A 20733-nucleotide genomic window follows, 5' to 3' on the forward strand; every position below is an offset into this window, starting at 1 on the left:
AATCATGTTAAATTATACCTCGGGAGAGAATCACTTTTAACGATTAAAATTTTTGTAAGCGTTAAGTTTGTTATATTTATGTTACCTGTAACATTCCCTAATATTTACTTAATTTCTTCATCTATTTCTTCTTCTAACCTATACTATAGCCCCATTCTGCCGGATTCTCTGCAACAAGTGTGCTTGTTGTCCGAGCAAGTCCCGCATCCAATGCTTTCGGGTGTGGAAAATCCTACACTCTCTCCGGTCCTACCCCAAGGAGTTGGGGAGTCTTGAAAATTTCCTCCACGTAAAAAAAAAGAGAGTAGTTTGTAAAAATTCCAAATATGCTGTGACTTGTCAACAGCGAAGGAAAATATATTGTGCCAAAGACATGGTTTCCAATAATCCCTGCCATTACATTAATAGCAAAGCATCCTTGATTTTGCCTTTGAATAATTGTATAAGGATTTCTACGGGCTCTGTGATTTTTGTTGTATGTAGTTGCAAAATGTAAAAACATTACAGAAACTAAGTTTAAAAATGATAGATGTTTCAACATTGTTTTCTGAAAAAAGGGGTCATTTTTAATACATGGTCCCTTTGAAACATTTTATCTTCTCAATGAGTTGAATACGATGCAATCGTAAAAAATTTTGACCTTGAAAAATCCGGTCAAGGTAAATTTTGCACACAGCTTTCTTAATAGATCTTCACCGATCCAAAGGTGTTGAATCAAGCTATGAAGGTCATGACATATCATTTCTTGACACCTTGTACACACACCCCGCAATCTCCTGACTATAACGCAATTGAACATCTCTAGAGTGAAATAAATAAAATGTTGAAGAAATACGTTATTAGGAATAAGGAAGATTAAAAATTTTTAATATTTTGGAGTGAGAGAAATTTAGTCAAGAACAACTCAAAAATAAGTTCAAACAATGCAAAAAAGGATACAAGAAATTATAAAATTAAAAGGAGAGCCGACCAATCATCAGATTCTTTTTTTAATTAGTGATCTTACTGGTCACGATCTTTCGGAAGTTTAGATACCGGGAGACTATCGTAGATGTCACGATGTTTTTCAAAGATGTTGCCCTTTGGACTAATAGCGTGTCATCAAGGACTACACAGAGATGACCACCAGTAAATACATCGAATTCCTGGTGCTCAAGAAAAAGATAGAACGATTCGGGCGGAGCTTTGGAGAGCTCCTTGATGAAATCTTAGTTCCATGAGGGTTTTAGTGGGTAGATTCCGATGGTGTTAGTTGCATCGCTAAAGACGATACAATTGCACTGTACATATACTGTACATAGGAAATTCTAATCGAAATTTAAAAATGGTCATTGTCCGGTTGTGGTAGGAAGTTAGTGTTAACATGGATCAGGTCGGATACCAGTACCAATTTGGAGAGACACCAACAACGATAGGGAAAAATCTGTCCTGGTAAATTTAAAAACCTGGTATTTAAAAAATTACGCATGTAGTGTAAAAGAAAGTAGAAACTTGTAAAAAAAGTTTAGAGATGATTTGGCAAAACAAATGTGATAAGTATGCTAATATATCTGTATGCGTTAGGTAGGATTTCACCAGTTTCACCTACTAAGAGAAAGGACAAAAATATTTGATCCAGATTTATTAAAAGAACTTTTTTTATACAGGATATCTGTGTCGATTAAGTCCATTTTAGTAGCCTCAAAAGCCTCCCTTGAAGAACAAGCCAAACTAGCTGACAACATTTTAGAGACACTAGACACAATGATGTCAGCAGTTACAAAGAATTAAGCAATGCAGATTTAAAAAAAAAAATTGAAAACCTATAGCGTCAAATGAATCAGCTGTTAAAAAGTAGTCGATCTAAAACACTAACAAGAGGTAACATTAAACGTTCTAAATCGGGAACAAAATTTAATCCTAAGGGCCTCTTCTGCTATTACCATTTTAGATTTGTTCAGGAACTAACAAACTGTACACCAATCTGCTCCTTCAATAATCAGAAAAACAAGAAGAATGACTAATAATACCGACGTTTGGTTGCAATCTAGAAAATCATCGCCTATTTATTCGCGGTAGAACTAATCATCTAAAAATTTTAATAGACACTGGGGCATATTGAAATACATTCCTATCAAAATGAAAAACCAAACGATATCAGTTTGTTTTTTGCAAAAAATTCTAACGCTAGACATTGGTTAAGAAAGATGTCTAATAGATTCAGAGACACAATTAAGAACATACACATAAGTCAAGGTTGTCGATGGTAATACAAACATCAATCTTGTGTCTTCAAAACTCTCAATCAAGACCTTTTAAAAAAATTCCAAGAAATAACAAAATTGAGCAATTACCAAACTGATAGCAAGCATAAGGCACAACATCGTATAATTATAATAGGTCCACTGCTACAAGAAAAATTTAGAAGACTGTCTCCAGAGAAACTAGAAATAGCCGAATAAAAATTTCAGCATATACTGAATCTTGTTATTGTCAGACCTAGAACCTCCAACTGGGCTTCAGTGCTCCACATGGTTTCGAAAAGAAATTCATCAGATTGACAATCTGGTGGAGATTATCACAGACTAAACAGTCTTACCAAGCCGGACCGTTACCCGATTCCACATGTGCAAGACTTTACCGTCAGATCAAAGAGAGACACACTACTCTGACAAGTCAAAAAAATCGAATTTTTTTCTTTTTATTTTCCTAAAATTTGAAGTGTGAGAATGTTATGTCGAAAGGATACTTCTAAATTCAAACATTTAGCGAAGTTGCAGCGGTAAATATTTGGATGGTTCGCGTCACACGAAAAACTCTCGTAGCAATTCTTTATTACTCATAGGAAAAGAGTTCTATTGAATGTAATTCAAGTTGCTTATATTGTATTTAGAGTGCAATAAACTGAACGTAGTAGAAAATTGTGGCCGAGTGAATAATCTGCGAATGGGACGGAAATGACAAGCGTTTGAGACCGTCTAAAAGAAATTGGAAACGAGTATTTATGTTAAAGTATCGGTTACGTCTGATGAGTATTTCCAAGAACGCATGTACAGATTTGAATGTTAAGTTTACGTAGCAAGATTGTGTGTATGGTTACGACTTCTTTAAAAGTGCGACATAATTGGGGATCAAGGATTAATCGAGCGATCATCGTTCAGCGAAAAGCATTGTGTAGCAGTTTTTTTAAATTACTTGCATTTTATTAGTTATTCACATTTAATTATATAGCGTTTAACTACCTACAAGTTAAATGATACAAGGGGTAAGGGAAATCGATCGCTCACACCACCCATTCTCCCCACTTTTTAGGTTCTTAGTGAACGGACAGCATAGTAACAGGATTTCCATATATCAGAGGACAATATAAAAATGTAGAAAATACAGAAAATTACAGACATAAGATCTCACTGCATTAATAATATGTAACGATGTTTAGTAAAATTATAAATATCTTTAATACAGAGATTCGAATAAAACGATACCAAACTTTATTTTAATTTCTAACACGGTTATTACACAATATTGAACATTATTAAACAATGAAAACTAATTTTTTTATTTAGAAAATTTCCAATATCTTTACTTGCATTATATCATTACTGAATGCAGAAAGAGAAACTGACATTAAGTACCAATACAGTTCAGAATAGCTCGTAACCCTAGGCTCTTAATTATAGATCTCTCTCGTTAAGACCGTCCATAGTACGAAGCGACATACTAGCGACATAGTATTCTCATAAAGAAATTCAACAAGGAAAGGAGATGCACTTCTCTTTCTGGACTGTTCAAGACCGGATCCTGCCCAGCGGACACGCGGGTCCTGCTTGAGAAGTATATTGTAAAATTGTTAATAACGAGAATATTCTCATATGTCTGCCTAACTTCCAGAACGATCGATTCTGTTCAAGGCTTGTTTCTTGCCGTCTTTGACCAGCAAAAAGACAGTTTTTCTTAACAAAATCACCGCTTTGCCGTGCCTTGACTCTGGAATGCGGTAAAAAAGGAAAATTCATTTGTCATCGAACATTCTGGAAGCCAGGATCTATTTTTAGCCACTTCGGTGCGTGTCGCGCTCCTCTCAGCTATCACACCTTGTGTACCCATTCACCACCACACACAACCTAAAATTGTGTCAGCCCGTGCGACGGTTGGTCCACGCACCCAAGCGATCGCATGATCAATCATCGTCACGTGGCCCAATTGAAGGGCCAAATTTCCCTCTACGAGTGAAAAATCCAGAACCCAGTCTGGCCGTTTTTCGATGCCGATCAGTCGCAAGATCGCCTGCCAGCACGTGTATCCGTCGGGACTGCGAAGAACAAAAAGTTGTGATTTAGTCGCGTATAAATTCCGGGCAATCTCATTATTGTCTCCTATCTACGTTTTGTAAGTCGTTCTGCTTCGGGATTGAATCGTGATTCAATCCACACAAGCAAGTGCAATCCATTTTTAATTTCAATTGCAACACTAAAGTCGAAAGTCATTCTCCTAAGATCTCCTCTTTAATCCACTTGCCGCAGTATGCTGTGGACACGTTCAGTTCTTCGCAGTCCGATTTCGTCAACCATTGTTACCATATGGTACCTGTTATTGCATCGTGCTACAGAATTATAAATTCTCTCTCTCTCTCTCTCTCTCTCTCTCGGCGTGCGTGCGCGCGCGCGTGTGCTGATTCTCTAGTGATTCTAAATTCTATGTAAATAAAGGACATTTATATTAATCCTGACATTATTCTTATTCAACGTTAATATAAGTAATACATAAAACGGCATCACATTGGAAAGGACAAACAATTCACAATGAAGCACGGACAATGGTTACAAAAGTCACAAGAAAATACGATGTGGAAGCATTAGAAAGTGAATTTTTTCATCAACTACACATGCAAAACACCGATACTACAGAATAAATTGGTTCCCACCAAGATAGGGTAATAATTAAAAATATAATAAATGATTTTTATATTACATATATATATACATATATATATATATTCCATACTCAGACAGAATGAAAAAGTATGAGTTAGTACAAATAGTGGCACGTAATAGACCTATTGAAAAAATATATAAAATAGATAGTCATCAAATCCAGTGAACATAATGTTTTAAGATTACCCCTGTGACGGCACTACCCACCAGCAAATTCTCGTACCTACTCCTATCGGTATATATTATATATATGGTCCCTTACCGATCTCCCAATGTTCCGGCGTATAAGGCAGCGCCTGCTAGAATGCCTTATTGATGACTCCACTAGCAGGCCCGGCCGGGATGAAACGCTATCCCTTCCTCTTTCCTCGCTTTCTTTTCTTTTACCTCCATTATATAAATTTAGCGCTCCAAAGCCCCACATATGTACGAGTTAACTCTAAACAGCTTTAGACAATCTTTCGTTGAATATTAAAGGTACAGATTCAACGGAAGAACCAGATGCCAACAATAGTTTATCAGAAAATTTGTGGGGTGAGAAACATGCAAACCTTTTGTGTACTTTTAATAATTGTAAATATGAGAAATTTTGTACTGCTTGTGGATACAAGCTGTGTGTAGTGTGTAGTGAGTTTTGTGCTTTTGTGGGTAGCCTGATCTCACATCGGATGAAATATCCGTGGATGGTCGTAGCTAGGATGATAATATATTCGAAATTTATGTGTACACCAATGTCATTTATTTTCGCTGTATCTCACTCTGTCGTATTTTGTTTCGCACGCGTTCCTTGTTACGCGATGAGCAAATGACGTGTTCCATTTCACCAATAACAAAGGATTTGAAAAGTGGAATCTGTGTCGTTTAGCTTGTAGGTAGTGCCTTACCTCTTCGTTTCCTAATAATTACATACTAGTTACATAGTTACAATAAATAAATTATTACAACTTTTCTTTATTAAATCTTGTCAGTTACTTGTAATCTTAAAATTATGTCTTCTGCTAAAAGTAACACGTATTCTATACTTTAACTTCAATATTATATTTTTCGCATAAGTTTAAGATATTTTTTGAAAATTTATATAGGTTATAATATGTCAACTATCCTACTACAAAATTTTATTTAAAGAAACCCTTTCCTTTGCAGTGAAAAAATTAGAATTTTTTCCGGCTTTGAACCACTATGCGACGTAGGGAGCGTTGCGATTATTGTATCCTATCATTAATAGATCAATTGATCTCGCTAGTGTGACGACTCTCGATATTCAATTTCTACGAATAGCTTAATCACCTCGGACCACCCGAATCGCTGCCAGTGCATCCCGATTTCCAAACTCGAATTCGACGAACGCTCTCCCGATAAGACTTACTCCGAAAACTAGCCATGTGAAACTTTTCAACCCCTACTCCAGATAGCGTCATAGAACATTCCTTAAGATAACAATATGTATATAAACCCACCAAGCTCTCGAATAAAGCAGTCTGCAGTTACAAGTCTACCTGTCACCACGTCAGCTTACACTGTCCGTTTCTCGATTCCGAATAATTTCAAGCAAAAGTTCTTCGTTTGGATTAGGTGATCGTCGCGACTCTCGCCAATCCTTGCTATATTTAATGTCGACGAATCAGGATTCAAGTGTGACTCGAATCCTTCACCAATAAGTGACAGATTGGAGTTTGACCCGTCACACTAGCAACGTTTAGCGTTTATTAAATATTATATTTTATTTTATATCGACTCCAAAATGAGTATAAGAGGATTTATATTATTTTCAATAAATACTAATTAGTTCTTTTTGCTATGAATAATTTTCAAAATATTGATTAGTGATAGCATTTAAACAGGAACGAAATCATTCTCTTTCTTAGTAGTTAACATTTGATTAACCCATTTGCATCATTGCTCTGCTTAAGCTGCCGCGTTCGAACATCAGCAACGTTCAATCGACGACTGACCCATATCACCGCGAGCAGTTGATCGTATGTGCAGTAACGAGCATCAAAATTATTTATGGAGTTTATTAACAATATACTGTTTAAAACGATCGATACACAATGTTGTATAGCAAATATCGCATTTTACGTTTTTTTTTTTTTTATACATAGAATAAATTTATTTAAATTAAAATGAATTAATTTTCGTGGAATTCTTTAAAGTGGTCAATACATAATGCTTTATCACAAACGTGACATTTAAAGACCGTTTCTTTTCGAATTGACTTACTCAAGCATACAACGCATCGTTTCGATGTTCTATTTCCCTTTGCTGGAGTTGCAGGTATCCGTACAGGAAAATGTCTGCCAGTAAATCGCGTAATGGAATTATCGACAGGTGCCTTATTTACATTTATGTTGGCTAAGTATTTATCAACAATTTCTTCGGCTAATAGCTGTTTATACACATGAAACGCTCGATCTTGCTTATGATTTTTAAAGATTACGTAACTGTTCAGCAGCATCATATCAATAAGATAAAAAAATATTTTTTCATAGGCTTTTTCGCACCTTCGCATAGTGTGAAATTTACTTAACATTCGGTTGCCAACACCAATTCCACCCATGTATTGATTGTAATCAATTACTGCGGTTGGTTTTAAACTCTGTTGTCCAGTATATCGGTTTCGTTTTCCTGTTTCAGCAAAATCTAAATCGTGCATAGTAGTTAGTATAACGACATCTTTCTTATCCTTCCACTTTATCGCCGCTATTTCTTCTGTACAAAATATAACGGCTTCTCCCTTTTGTAATTGGTGTGATTTTAATTCCGGAGGCATACCATTTCTATTTATTCTCGTTGTTCCACATGCATTTGTTTTCATATTATATAATTCTCGGTATAATGTTGGTGAACTGTACCAATTATCAATGAATAAGCAATACCCCTTGTGCAATAATTCACTCTCTTTCAACAAATTGATTACAACATTTGTGCTAGCAGTTCCTGAGTCAGTTTTATCTTTTCCTGTATATATATTGAAATTGTGTATGTATCGCGATTGTGAATCACAGAGTTTATAAAACTTGACACCAAATCTCGCACGTTTTGTTCGAATAAATTGTATATCGTGCAAACGACTTCTCCATGACATCGGTGATTCATCAATAGAAATGTTTTTATTTGGGACATACATGCGAATGAAAGTTTTTTTTACTATTTCAGTGACTTCTCGAATTTTTGTCAGTGGATCATTGGGATTATTTGTACTAGAAAAGTGTAAATTTTTGGTGATAAAAATAAATCGGTTACGGCTCATAATATTCTTAAAATACGAAGTTTCTATACTTTTATCGGTAGTCCAATAGCTTTGAATCGTGGGCTTAGAAACTAGACTCATTAAAATATTTAAAGCAATAAATACTTTTAATTCGTCGTCTTCAAGAGGTATAAACTCTGCGTCGCTTGCGCCGTATTTATTTGTTTCCGTAATTATTTTTGTTATTAACTCCTTGTTAAAAAATAATTCAAAGACCTCCCTTCTCGACAAACCTCGTGTATTTACGGTTGCTCCACCTCCACTTAAAAAATCATGTATAATGGGAGTATGATTTTCGGCTTTCCACACGTACTCTTGATTTATAAAACTGATGCACTGTTCATTTTTACTTTCATCGCTTGATGAAATTCTCCAGCAACGTTTTTTAGGACGTTGTGCCTCGATACTTGAATCCGAATCCAGATACTCAAAACTCATTGGGGTAACTAAATTTTAGATTAAATTATAAAATAATATTGTTTTCTAAATTTGGATTTCTTTAATTTAAATATAGATCGACAGCACTTACTCATAGTGGCAGTTTGAAAGATTTTCACAAAAGAGCAAAACTTATTTAGAATACACCGATGTATATCAAACTGATGGAACCAAAAAGTTCTCAGAAGTGGTTAAACGTGGTCTGTCGCGACTGGTAAAATGGGAGTCGTAGGTTCGCGTATTATTCCGCGCTCGGTGATAGACGACAGTCGCGACTCGCATATTATTCCGCGCTCGGTGATAGCTGACCGTCGTAGGCTCGCGGATTATTCCGCGCTCGGTGATAACAGAAAGTCGCGACTCGCGGATTATTCCGCGCTTGGATGCAAATGGGTTAAATGGTGATATAAAGGAGAAGATATATGTGAAACAGTCGCCAGCATACCAAACAAAAGGAAAGGAACATCCCGTATTAAAACTGAATAGAAGTATATAAAGCTTAAAACAAACGGCAAATAATTGGAATAAAATAATTTCAAACGAACCAAAGAGTTTGGGATATGAGCAAGGTAAGAGTGACACATGCTTATATATAAAACAAAAAGGCGTAAGGAAAACGTATAATTTTTGTACGTTGCAATACATCCTAATTGCATCTAAATATACAAACGAAATTAAACGAGTAGAAGATAAATTGTCAATCTCATTTGACGTGTCACAACTCGGAAGTATACAAAAATATTCTGGAATTCAATTAGAGATAAACTGGTAATTTCTTTATATATCAAGAAAAATACATAAACGAAATCTTAAACACGTACGGCTTAACAGAAGCGAAAACATCAAATATAACTTTAGATGTCGGTTATAAAAACGAGTAAGATAGCAAACCATTACTTGATAATAAACTATATAGCAGCTTGATTGGAAATCGAATGTATAGAGCGTTACAATATTGAGTAGAAAATTAAAGGCTTCAACAGATCGTGATTCGATAGAAGCTAAAAGAATAGCACTTTAGTTAACTAATTAAAAAATTTTAATTGAAATTAGGAAGTAACATTGAAGAGGCAGAATTAATAGGTTATTCAGGTGCAAACTGGGCAGAAGAAAGATTTGACCAAAAATCCAACAGCAGATATATATATTTAAATATTTAGGAAGCACTATCAGCTGAGATTGTAGAAAGCAAACATTTGTTTCATTGTCCTCAATCGAAGCAGAATATGTAAGCTTAAGTGAAACCTGTCAAAAATGTTTATGGCTGAAGAAATTATTACACGATTTTGAAGAAGAAATAAAGGAACCAATGAAATTGTTCGAAGACAACCAAGGTTGCATAGAATTAACAAGAAATCAAAAATTTAGTAAACGGACAAAACATATAGACACCAAATACCATTTTATAAGAGACCTCAGGGAACGCAATATTATTGATCTGATTTATTGATGTACTAATAGTATGCTTGAAAATATTATATCAAAACCACTCCATTCAACAAGATTGAAGGAACTGTCAAAAAATTGCAATTTAACGATAACTTTCGATCAACATGAGGATGTTGAGGAGGAGTATTGGAAAAAGGAAGCACCAACGCCATCCTTTATACGTAATTAGTACTCCGTGGCAGCTCATTACACAAATACACACAGTACACGTACACATACGCACACGGTGTCACGCAATGTTTTTGAACAGGAACACAGTGTAACAATCCAACTATTGTACATTAACATCTAAATACAGAGCATTACATTATTATTTCTGCGCTGTCTTTATTAATCTCTTAATAGGGTCAATATTTAATTGTGAATTAATATCTGGAGTTTCATCGACGCAATATATTTGCATAATCTGGTGCTCGAAACAATCAACATTTTCGATCTTATTGCTCGAAACGACATTTTCAATAGCGAATTTACAGCCTACCGACATTTTTATGGTAACAAAACAGTATAAGACATGGTCTGATCTGGAACAGCGAAAAGTGTAATAAACATACCGTTAATCTTTACTTCGCTACTGAAAATACCGTCAATAATGAACGGAAACTCGTTAACACCCGAATCAAGAATGGCCTCATATAAATAATGAAAAGCCTTAACGTGTATATTGATAATACTAAATTCAACAGGTACCACGAATGGATTATCGGGAGAATTGGGCTACAACAGATGAATGGACGACTGTGGTGTCAATAATCGGCAGGATTAAAGGTTACACAGTACGGTTAAACAATTTTTATAATTCTCCAGCTTTAGCTCGCTAGCTGAAACAGTGCAAAACAGATTGTGCAGGTACATTTAAAACAAATAGGAAAGGAATTTCGAAAAAATGCAGGAATGTAAATTGAAGAAAAGTGAAATAATTGACCAGTATGCAGATGCAATTAGAATCATCAAAAGGTGCGATAAAGAACCATTACCATTATATCTACATTTTATAATACAAATTTAAGAATAGAAACAAAAAGAAGTAAGCCAATACAGAAACCAATTTATGTTCTGGATTACAATAAATATATGGGAGGAGTTGATCGCAAAGATCAACTTCTTCAATCATTTTTAGTCGAAAGAAAGAAAATGCTAAAATTGTATTTAAAATTATTTAGAAGATTACTGAATGCTGCAATACTGAACAACTTTATTATTTATTGCTATAACACAGAAAAAGCTATAAGCAAATTGCAATTAGGATTACGCTAATACAAAATATATTTACAAAATTTTCTAAAATAAATATGAATCAAGAATCAACGAAGCATACTTAATTCGAAAAATTACACCGAAGGGGAAAAAATCATATCCACAGAGACGTTGTGTGGTTTGTACAAAAAAAGACTCCAAATACAGTTCTGAAAAGTGTAATATGGGACTGTGTATAAATGACTGCTTTGAAATTTATAACTGATTAAAACAACTGTATGCTCGCACGCATTCATTTCCTTTCATTCTAATCTTTAACCTTTCTCACTCCATGCATCTGGTCAGGTTCATTGAAAATTTCTCGGTCCAGCGCCATCTCAATTGCTCGTCTTTCGCACCTCAGTTTGAACACCCCACCGTTCAGTTCAAACGCTCTTCTTTCACGTCTTGGAAACTCTTCACTCCCTCGTCTATCCCAAACACTTAACATTTTCTCCGGACCACACACCAAACGACTCATTCCCACGCATTACCATATAAACAATCAGAAATACTATATCGCTAGTCACCTGACTAAGGCGATCGCTCCGAAGATCACCTACTGTACTAAATTACCATCAGATGAGGAAAATTCAGGACCACAAAAAATTGTTCGACAATCAGTATCCCAGACGAATAATAGTTGTCACTTTTGGAAAAGAGATTGCTTTGAAGACTCCGAAAGAGCCTGTGTGTACTCTCCTGTGACCTATTTTCGAAAACTATTTGACAGTAAAATTATAAGTGATATAGTTAATTGTACCAATACATATGCACTGCAGTGTGATTCAGCAAAACCACACAGGTGTTTCAGCGAACGAAATTGAACGATTCTTTGGTTGCTGTTTTTTTATGCCCATTTATGGGTTACCAAGATCTGAAATGTATTGGAAATCAGAGATAAGTATCTGCTGTTGCCAATACTATGAGTCGTACGCGATAGAAAGATATAAAATCCAAAATACATTTTAGCAGGAATTTAAAGGCTAACAAACAATTTAAAGGTTATGGATAATTTACAAAAAATAAAACTTATTCTGGATGAATTTAAAAACTTCAATCGCATTCCAATGGCTGAACACCTTTGCGTTGATGAGCAAATAATATCCTTTAAAGGAAGACACAGGCTAAAGCAGTATATGCTTAAAAAACCTAAAAAATGGGCCTACAAAGCTTTTTTATTGTGCTATTTATCTGAACTCATTTACTATCTTGAAATGTACACCGGCATTACCCGATATCGGAGGTAGTGGCAACGTAGTGTTAAGTTTATCAAAAATTATACCGTAATCGATTTCCATTTCGTAATCAACTGTTTCGTAAATTTTTTTGTGTAATAGGTTTTCAAACGTTTCTTTGGTAACTGAATTAGAAAAATTGAAAATTCAGAGTGTTGCAAACAGAGTGCGATCAAACAGACTAAAAAACTGTAAGTTTTTGTCGAATAAAGTAATGGAGATTAAAGGTAAAAAAAAAGTTACGAAACACTATCTACATGTTTCGACAAGGTTACAAAAAAGTTAGTAAACAATATACACAATCGTTTACTTTTGTGACTTTAGCGAAATCTACGTTTGTGAAAAACAATTCATAATTATTATGTATATTTCTCGATTTGTTTGAAACTGTACCTATATGATCTAGATAGTCATATCTACATACAGTGTTTATAATATTTTTATATCATGCTTATTATAATTTGAAAAGTATTTTATGGTAATTGTTTAAATACTTTCGTGAGACACTATAGGTTTCAGAAGGAGCAAGATAAATTCGTGTGTTTACGCAAAAAATAAAGGTAACAACAAAATAGGTATCTTGTTATATATAGACAATACAATAATAGCGTCGACAGATCTTACCGAAATAGTTAAAGTAAAAATGAAACTAAAAGCTAAGTTCAATGTAAATGACCTAGGGCCGATTTATCTAGGTAAGATTTTATTCGTAACGTGTTAGGAATAAATATCAGTAGAAATGGATTAACGGACAGTATTAAATTATCACGGAGGAAATATATCGACAAATTGCTAACTAAATTCAATATGAAGAACGTGAAGTCAGTGACCATTCCGCTACAGTACAACGAGAGGCTGTCCAAGTACTATGAGAGAGTTGACACTTATTTGCTGTAGCATGTTGGCGCGTGTGATAGTGCTGTGTAAAATTTCTATTACAAATCCAATGAGTTTACGTTTCTCGAAATCCAATCCAGTTCGCTGGATCGTCGCCGAGACAAGATGCGACAATAACAACAATAAGAAACATAGACTAAATGAAGTCATAAACTCATCCATAAACATACGATCAACAGGTCCTGTTAACACCATAATTAGATTTATAATACTTGATTCCATCGAAGATTCTATTGATATCCGATAAAAAAAACCGCTTCTCCACCAATATTCATTGACGATATTATTGACATTCAAATAATGACAAACTCCTTGAAGAAACTCATAAACAGAAACGAATATAAGCTAAAAATCAATAACAATCGCATAAAAATTCTTCCGACAAATCCCGATACGTATAGAAAACTAACTAAATACCTAAGAATGCTCAACGCAAATTTCCACACATTCTAATTAAAACGAATGAGTATCTCATATTATTTTTCGTAATATTTACCACTCGGTAAATCAAAATGAACTAAAAACTGAATTTTCGGAACTTGGTCACGAATTAATTAAAATCAATAACATTAGACACAGTATTACAAAAAATCCTCTATCTCTATTTTATATTGATATAAAACAAAAAACTAATAACAAGGAGGTATACAATATAACCAATTTAATAAATTGTATTATCAAAATCAAACCACCTTACAAAAAAGAGATCGTACAGTGCAAATGGTGCCAGATATGGACACATACAAAAGTATTGTAACCGCGTATATTACTGCGTCAAATGCGGTGAACCTCACCCGCTAAGAAAACCATCCCACAAGTTACAGAGAATGTCCAGTCTAGAAGGAACTACATAATAAAAGATTCCCGAAACTTAAAATCATGAACACATTCAACCACCTACGAAATTCTCATGGCTATACCGCTTCATCAACTTCATGCGCCCAGGCGGCCCATAAAAAACTAAACAATAAAATAATACATAATTCTACGTTATAAAATAGCACTCCCTATTCTCAACACACTGGTAACTATTGCAGATTGGAAAAATTAATTGAAAAACATACGGAACAAATCAATAAGGGATCCTTGGACCCCTCTTATATTCAATGTATGCAACCGATTTACCTACTCCATCGGAGGTAATCACTTGAACATTCGCGAATGATACGGCTCTATTATCATCTCATGAAGATCCGCGAATAGCATTTACATCTCTTCAACGACGTCTCGACATCTTGGAAGAATAGCTCCATAAATGGCGATTTCAGTCAAACGAAACTAAATCAACGCATATTACATTGTAGCGAACGTTTGTTGATATTTTCTATTAGTTAAACCTAGGCGTCGAGAGTATAATTTGATGCTAACCAGATGCGCGACAATCGCGCAGGGTTTGGCGTAATGACACAACGGGTGGTCATCCTGTGCATTTTCAGGGAAAGTTTTCCTCTCCTTGGAACGCACGGGAAACACTATGATGACCAAGTGCGACGAGCGCAGTGCCATATACACTCCCAGCAAAATGATAGCACAAGCGCGCTATCTTTAATTTCTCGTGTTAGAATCACAGCGTGATTCACTACACGTTAGAATTCACTAGTGTAAAAACTCTGAGTTATATGCATAACGCACCTTCTACGAATATGTAAACATAACATAGACAGACTTTACGTTGATGAATTTTTTTAATTAGGAGAGAATTTTTATTTGCGCTAAATTTTCCCATTCGGTTGTAATGCAAGTTTTTAATTCATTTATATTTGAAAATTATCGGCCTTCGGTATACACTGCTCGTGAGAGCATTGCCCAGTAATTCTCGATTTAATAATATTATTAAAGTCGGGTGAATATACCGAACATTGAAATATTCTCCTTTAAAAAATATTCTTCAACAATTTTGGCAGTACGTACTGCAGCATTATCTTGTTGAAATATGTGTGGTGTAACAGCAATGCGTTCTATATATGTATAAATTTGTTTTTTTATTATTTGAAGGTAACGGACGCTATTTATTGTACCTTGAACAAACTTAATATCTGTTTTTCTTTTATATCCGACACCAGCCCGGACCATTACTCCACCTCCATGCATTTAGCGTCGGAATTTTTGTTAGTGGTTGTTTACGGATATCGCGATAATAATGTGTACACCCGTCTGGGCCATCAAGGTTAAATCTCTTCTTATCCGTAAAAATTACTCATCTCTAAGTCTTTTTCCAAAGTACATGTTCATTTGCAAATACCAAACGTGCCTTCTTATGTCTTACATATAATGCTGCTTTTCTCATTATTCTACTTCGGTTTATAATGTTGCTAGTCTGAAATACACGATGAACATTCTATATACTTGTTTCCACTCCAGCTTTTTTAGCAATCTCCCTCAGAATAGCACAAGAATTGGAAGCAGCGCGTAGATATTATTGGTCGTGTATCGCGTTCAGATAATACTGCTGGTTTTCCTGTACTTTTCCTCTTTCCGTATGCCTTTGTATCTCTGAGCAAATTATATAACTTTTCTACTGCAACTAACTTCTTTTGCAATTCTTTTGCTATCATTTTGTCTGCGTCGAATTATGTCTTTCTCTCCTAAGAAATTTCATTCAAGTAAGGTCAGTCTATGTTATGTTTACATATTCGTAGAAGGTACGTTATACATATAACTCAGAGTTTCCACACTAGCATAATCCTAACACGAGAAATTAAAGATAGCACGCTTGTGCTATCATTTTGTCTGGGAGTTGGTAAGCCAATCCATTATTGTCAGCGAGGCCATGAACCTGGTCAAGGTAATTGACAACAGTTCGAGATAGAATGATCGCAGGAATCGACCTCGGACACAGTGAAACGGCGTGCGTTTCCCTTATTCTCCTGCCACCACAACACTACACGCGTTTTCTTCGAAGACACCCAAACAATGATTAGCGAAAAGCAGATTTTTTCCGACCGTCAAAGTATTCAATTGACTAAAGCTTGCACCGCGTGATTACGAATCACCCAGACCTAACCCTCGTTTTTATTACTCGATAAGTAGTAGATATAAGTGTTATTGTTTAATAAACTTCTTATTTATGTGGAAACGAAAGTGATGACGGGAAGAACCAGCGACATTTGAGCACGTCGGAGAAGCGGCACGCGATAAAGCGATGTATGCAAATGTGTGTGCGTGTGCGTGTGCGTTTGCATGCGTAGACAAAAGATAGAAACAGAAGCGGGCGAGGAACACGTGGGAAAAGGCATTCTGTAACGAGAAGTTCATGAGTGCGTTTATCCAATTTCATATTCTTATTAACTACCTATCATTAAATCTTGCCTTAAACAATCGAGTGTCATTCTTTCCCGAAACTCTTTGATGAATCCCATTCTACATTCTACAACCCCAAAACATTCATCTTTCTTTTTTCTTGGCGTGGTATCCACAAATTACCCGAAAGATGGGAAAAATGCCTAATTAGCAATGGAGCACACTTTCAATAAAGCTATTTTTATCATTCTTCAGAAAATAACGTGTTATTTTGGAAAAAAAAATCCGCATTCCATACTTGTACACCTAGTAAACAGTTTTAAAAAAATGTCCGAGACTGCAACGCGCACGCACGACGAATATTTTCTAACCAAAACATTTTGTACAATAAACCGTAAAATCTAATAAATTCTTTTTTAAGGAAATTTTTTATATTTATCTAGGGAAGGTTTAGAATATTAGTGAAAAACAGTAAGGATAACGCGTGGTTTTTTGTTAACCTGTGATTTTTGGAAAAGTATTTCTCGCACAGTAACTAACATTTTTTTGTACGAACATCGGTTTAATGGAATCTCTAGTAGACGATAAAATTTATTTCATTAGTACGATGAAAAATTTGCCAAAGTCAATTTCTGAACCTGAAAGTAACTTCAAACCGTACATTATACTAGGTGACTAAAAAGTGACGAAGAGGTTAGAATATTTAATAACTTCTATTTAATTTTTTTCAATACTCTTTACAGAGTTTGTAAAGAAAACATGGGAGATTAATTATAGCAAAGTATACACCAGAATCACGAAAAGAAATGATAAAACTTTATTAGAAAACTCAGGAATCAATCATTCTTACGCAACGAGTGTGTCGGCGCCAGTACAACGTGAAACATGACCCAAGCAAATCAATGATTCAGGGTTCGATTGGCCGTTTCAACGAACAGAGAACAGTAAGCGAGACAAGCAAACAGATCTCGCTCTGCTAAGAACAAAGCCACAGTTAAAGGAATACAGAAGATGCAAGCACATCAATTTCAAGACGATCTAAACTGATTGGAGTTTCCCTAACGTTACTAACATATTTTGAGAACATTGAAACTCTTTCTGTGTAAAATTCAGTTGGTACAACAACTGAAGTCGCCAGATTACGGAAAAGACTGATGAAGGAGTAAGAATCCAAGAGTTAGAAAGAGCGGATTCCAAATTTATTTATAATCCACTGTCAGATAAAGCACATTTTTACTCAAACGGTATCATTAACAAACAAAACTGTAGGTTTTGAGGAAAAGAGAATCTTAGGGCAATTCAACAAAGGAAAATGCATCCCTGTGTGTGTACAGTTTAGTACCGGGTAATATTGGAAGAAGTTATCGGGCCTTACTTTTTTGAAGACTCACTTTTTTCAAAGTTACCAAAAGGTGTAATGAAAAACGTCTTAAAAAGGGCATGCTTCTACGAAGCCAAAAATGGAGGCCATCTAAAAGTCTCAACATTTCACACATAGTATAAATTTATTTCCCAAATATATTGTATATGATGCCGTTGTATTGTAAACTGAAAGTAGAAAATAACGAAATTATTAAACATTTATATGCACACACATCATTACCGTTATTGAATCTACAGGAAGAATGATTCGTCGCCAAAATCAATCACCTTCAACTGTATTTCAAAAACGTGCAAAATATTATATTTGCATGAGAAATGCCAATAAATATAGTTCAAAATGTATAAAATGACTGAGGCATACATATAATCGCATCGGTATTTATTATGTTGACGGCTGCAAATTTCAAAAATGCATTATGCTTTGCTATGTTGACGTTCTTGCATGTCTTAAGAAACTTTTGTTTTCTATTTACACTAACAAGGGGAGCTTACGGTAGTGGAAATCGCTTTTCAAACGGTAGTAAATGCAAATTATAATAGGTGTACAACTTTGCTTCCGCTGTTTTTTTTCCCGAAATTCGAGGCTTTATTGTAAAAAAAACTGGTTATACATTTATAATTCAAAGTATTTTTCGCCCGCGTCGAAAAAAACTGCCCATCTTTTGAGGCAATCCACGAATCCATCCAATTTTTTACCTCGTCATAAGAGTGAAAGTGCTAGTCAACCAGACCGTGTGCCATTGACCGAAACAAATGATAGTCAAAGGGAGCAATGTCGGTAGGTTAGGACTTCCTATTTCAACAATTCCAAGTATGTCTAACGCTTTCGTAACATGTGGTCGAGTATTATCATACTGCAAAATCACTTTATCGTGTCTCTCGTTGTATTGCGGCCGTTTGTCTTTCAATGCTCGGCTCAAACGATACCGATTGCCTGTGAATTTCAGCCGTGAGTTTAACAGCTTATAATACACTACGTTGCGCTGATCTCATCAAATACAGAGCACAACCTCGGAACCTTGAATATTCCGTTTGACCGTCAACGTAGAAGCATGGACCTATTTTTCGTCCCCAGTTACAATGCGATGCAGAAATCCCTTCCGTCTTTACCTTTCAAGCAGCTATGACGACACAAACGCCGGTCAACATCTCTCACTTTCAACTCGTACGACACCCAATTTCCTTGCTTCTGAATTATTCCCATGGCTTTGAGGCGTTTTGAAATGTTGAGTCATTCCTAATGATTGTGACAATTCTTCTTCAGTTTGACACGAGTCTTGATCAAATAATACCTCCAATTCTGCATCTTCAAAAACCTCCTCTTTTCCTCCGCTATACCGGTCCTCAGCGTCAAAACCATTAAAGCGTTGAAACCACCCACGACACGTTCTTTCACTAATAGCGGCTTCACCATAAGTATTTGAGAATAACTTTATGATGCAGATACAAATCGACTAATGTTAATATGGGGTTTTATTAACAGATACCCAAGTTTATTATATGATATCTATGGTCTACTTATTTCGACCACTACTTACCGCTAGAGCCATCCATTGGAAAACGGTGGAAACAAAATTGTATACCTAATAGTACATACCTATTATCAAGAAACCTTAATAGGTTTCTTCGAAAAGGACCTTCGTTTTCGAGATATTTTGACTTAAAGTTTGATACGCACATTGTAAATGAATTATTTAAATTTTCTTAACAGAGCAAATTTTGGGTAAGTGAATAAAACGAGTGACTATGAGAAGATGTTGGTAGTGGGATCAAATCCGACCTCCTCCCGTCACTATTTTTTTTTTAGTACAACTTTGAAATGCAAAAATATATTAGACTTATTTTTGTATTCAATGTCAATGCCATATGGCATCAATATTAAGGCAATAGAATCTTAAATTTTTAATATAAAAAATAGAAGTAAATACAGTAGTAAAATAGCAATATATATTGGATATAATTATTTTTCTGTATTATTCATTCGTATTAGTCATTACCAGGTAAATTATATATTAGTTATCCATATTGCCACTATTGACACTAAATGTTTTCGAACATACCCCAAATAATTATTAGAGTGATGGTAATCACTGTTTACCTAGAAAGGGTGTCCATATACTTTTATATGTTTATAAAAACCTACCAAAAAAAATAAATTTGGGCCAATAGTAAAAAGGCAAATAGATTTTTTGCTTCAGACTTGCACAAACGTAGTTGTCACCTGCAAAATTAAAAAAAAAATTTTATGTTGTTCATTTAAAGAAGGTTTTAAAACCATATATAAAAAATAAAAACTTTCTATTACTTGTAGATTCGTTTTTACATTACAAAGTGACACTATTAAAAAAAAAGTATTAAAGTAGCTGGAATTCAATCCCACTACCAACACCTTCATACTCACTTGCTCTACTGATTTACCCAAAACTTGCTCTATTAAAAATTTAAGTAATTCATTTATTATATGCGTATCAAACTTTAAATCAAAATATCTCAAAAACAAGGGTCCATTTTGAAGAAACATATTAGAGTTTTTTGATACTAAGTATGTACTTGCATCTACTACCGTTTCAAAGATGATTTCCACTACTGTAAGGTCCCCTTGTAATATAAGTAATGAAATAAAAACAAAGTTACTGTACATTTAAAGAATTTTTGTCAAATATTGGCTGGACAGAGATTATGTTGATAC

The 20733-nt window shown here is 34.9% G+C and overlaps 1 protein-coding gene and 1 long non-coding RNA gene across 3 annotated transcripts in view; one reads left to right on the plus strand and one right to left on the minus strand.

Annotated features, from left to right (window-relative positions):
- The window catches only part of L(3)72ab (U5 small nuclear ribonucleoprotein l(3)72Ab), a 47329-nt gene that overhangs the window by 22125 nt on the left and 4471 nt on the right, over nt 1-20733 (minus strand). Inside the window, exon 1 of one of the 2 annotated variants that reach the window (XM_076320972.1) lies at nt 18053-18071. The exons of the other annotated variant lie outside the window; for it this stretch is intronic. The gene's annotated coding sequence lies outside the window, so the exon portion shown is untranslated. Of the gene's footprint in view, nt 1-18052; nt 18072-20733 lie in introns of those variants that run through there. 2 annotated transcript variants of the gene reach the window in all.
- Nucleotides 8865-12281, plus strand: LOC143151632 (uncharacterized). Its single transcript, XR_012993403.1, has 3 exons — nt 8865-9170; nt 9655-10211; nt 10737-12281. It is a non-coding gene; the product is annotated as an uncharacterized LOC143151632 (long non-coding RNA).

The sequence above is a fragment of the Ptiloglossa arizonensis genome, chromosome 9 (genome assembly GCF_051014685.1).
Source record: "Ptiloglossa arizonensis isolate GNS036 chromosome 9, iyPtiAriz1_principal, whole genome shotgun sequence".
Classification (NCBI taxonomy): Eukaryota; Metazoa; Arthropoda; class Insecta; order Hymenoptera; family Colletidae; genus Ptiloglossa; species Ptiloglossa arizonensis.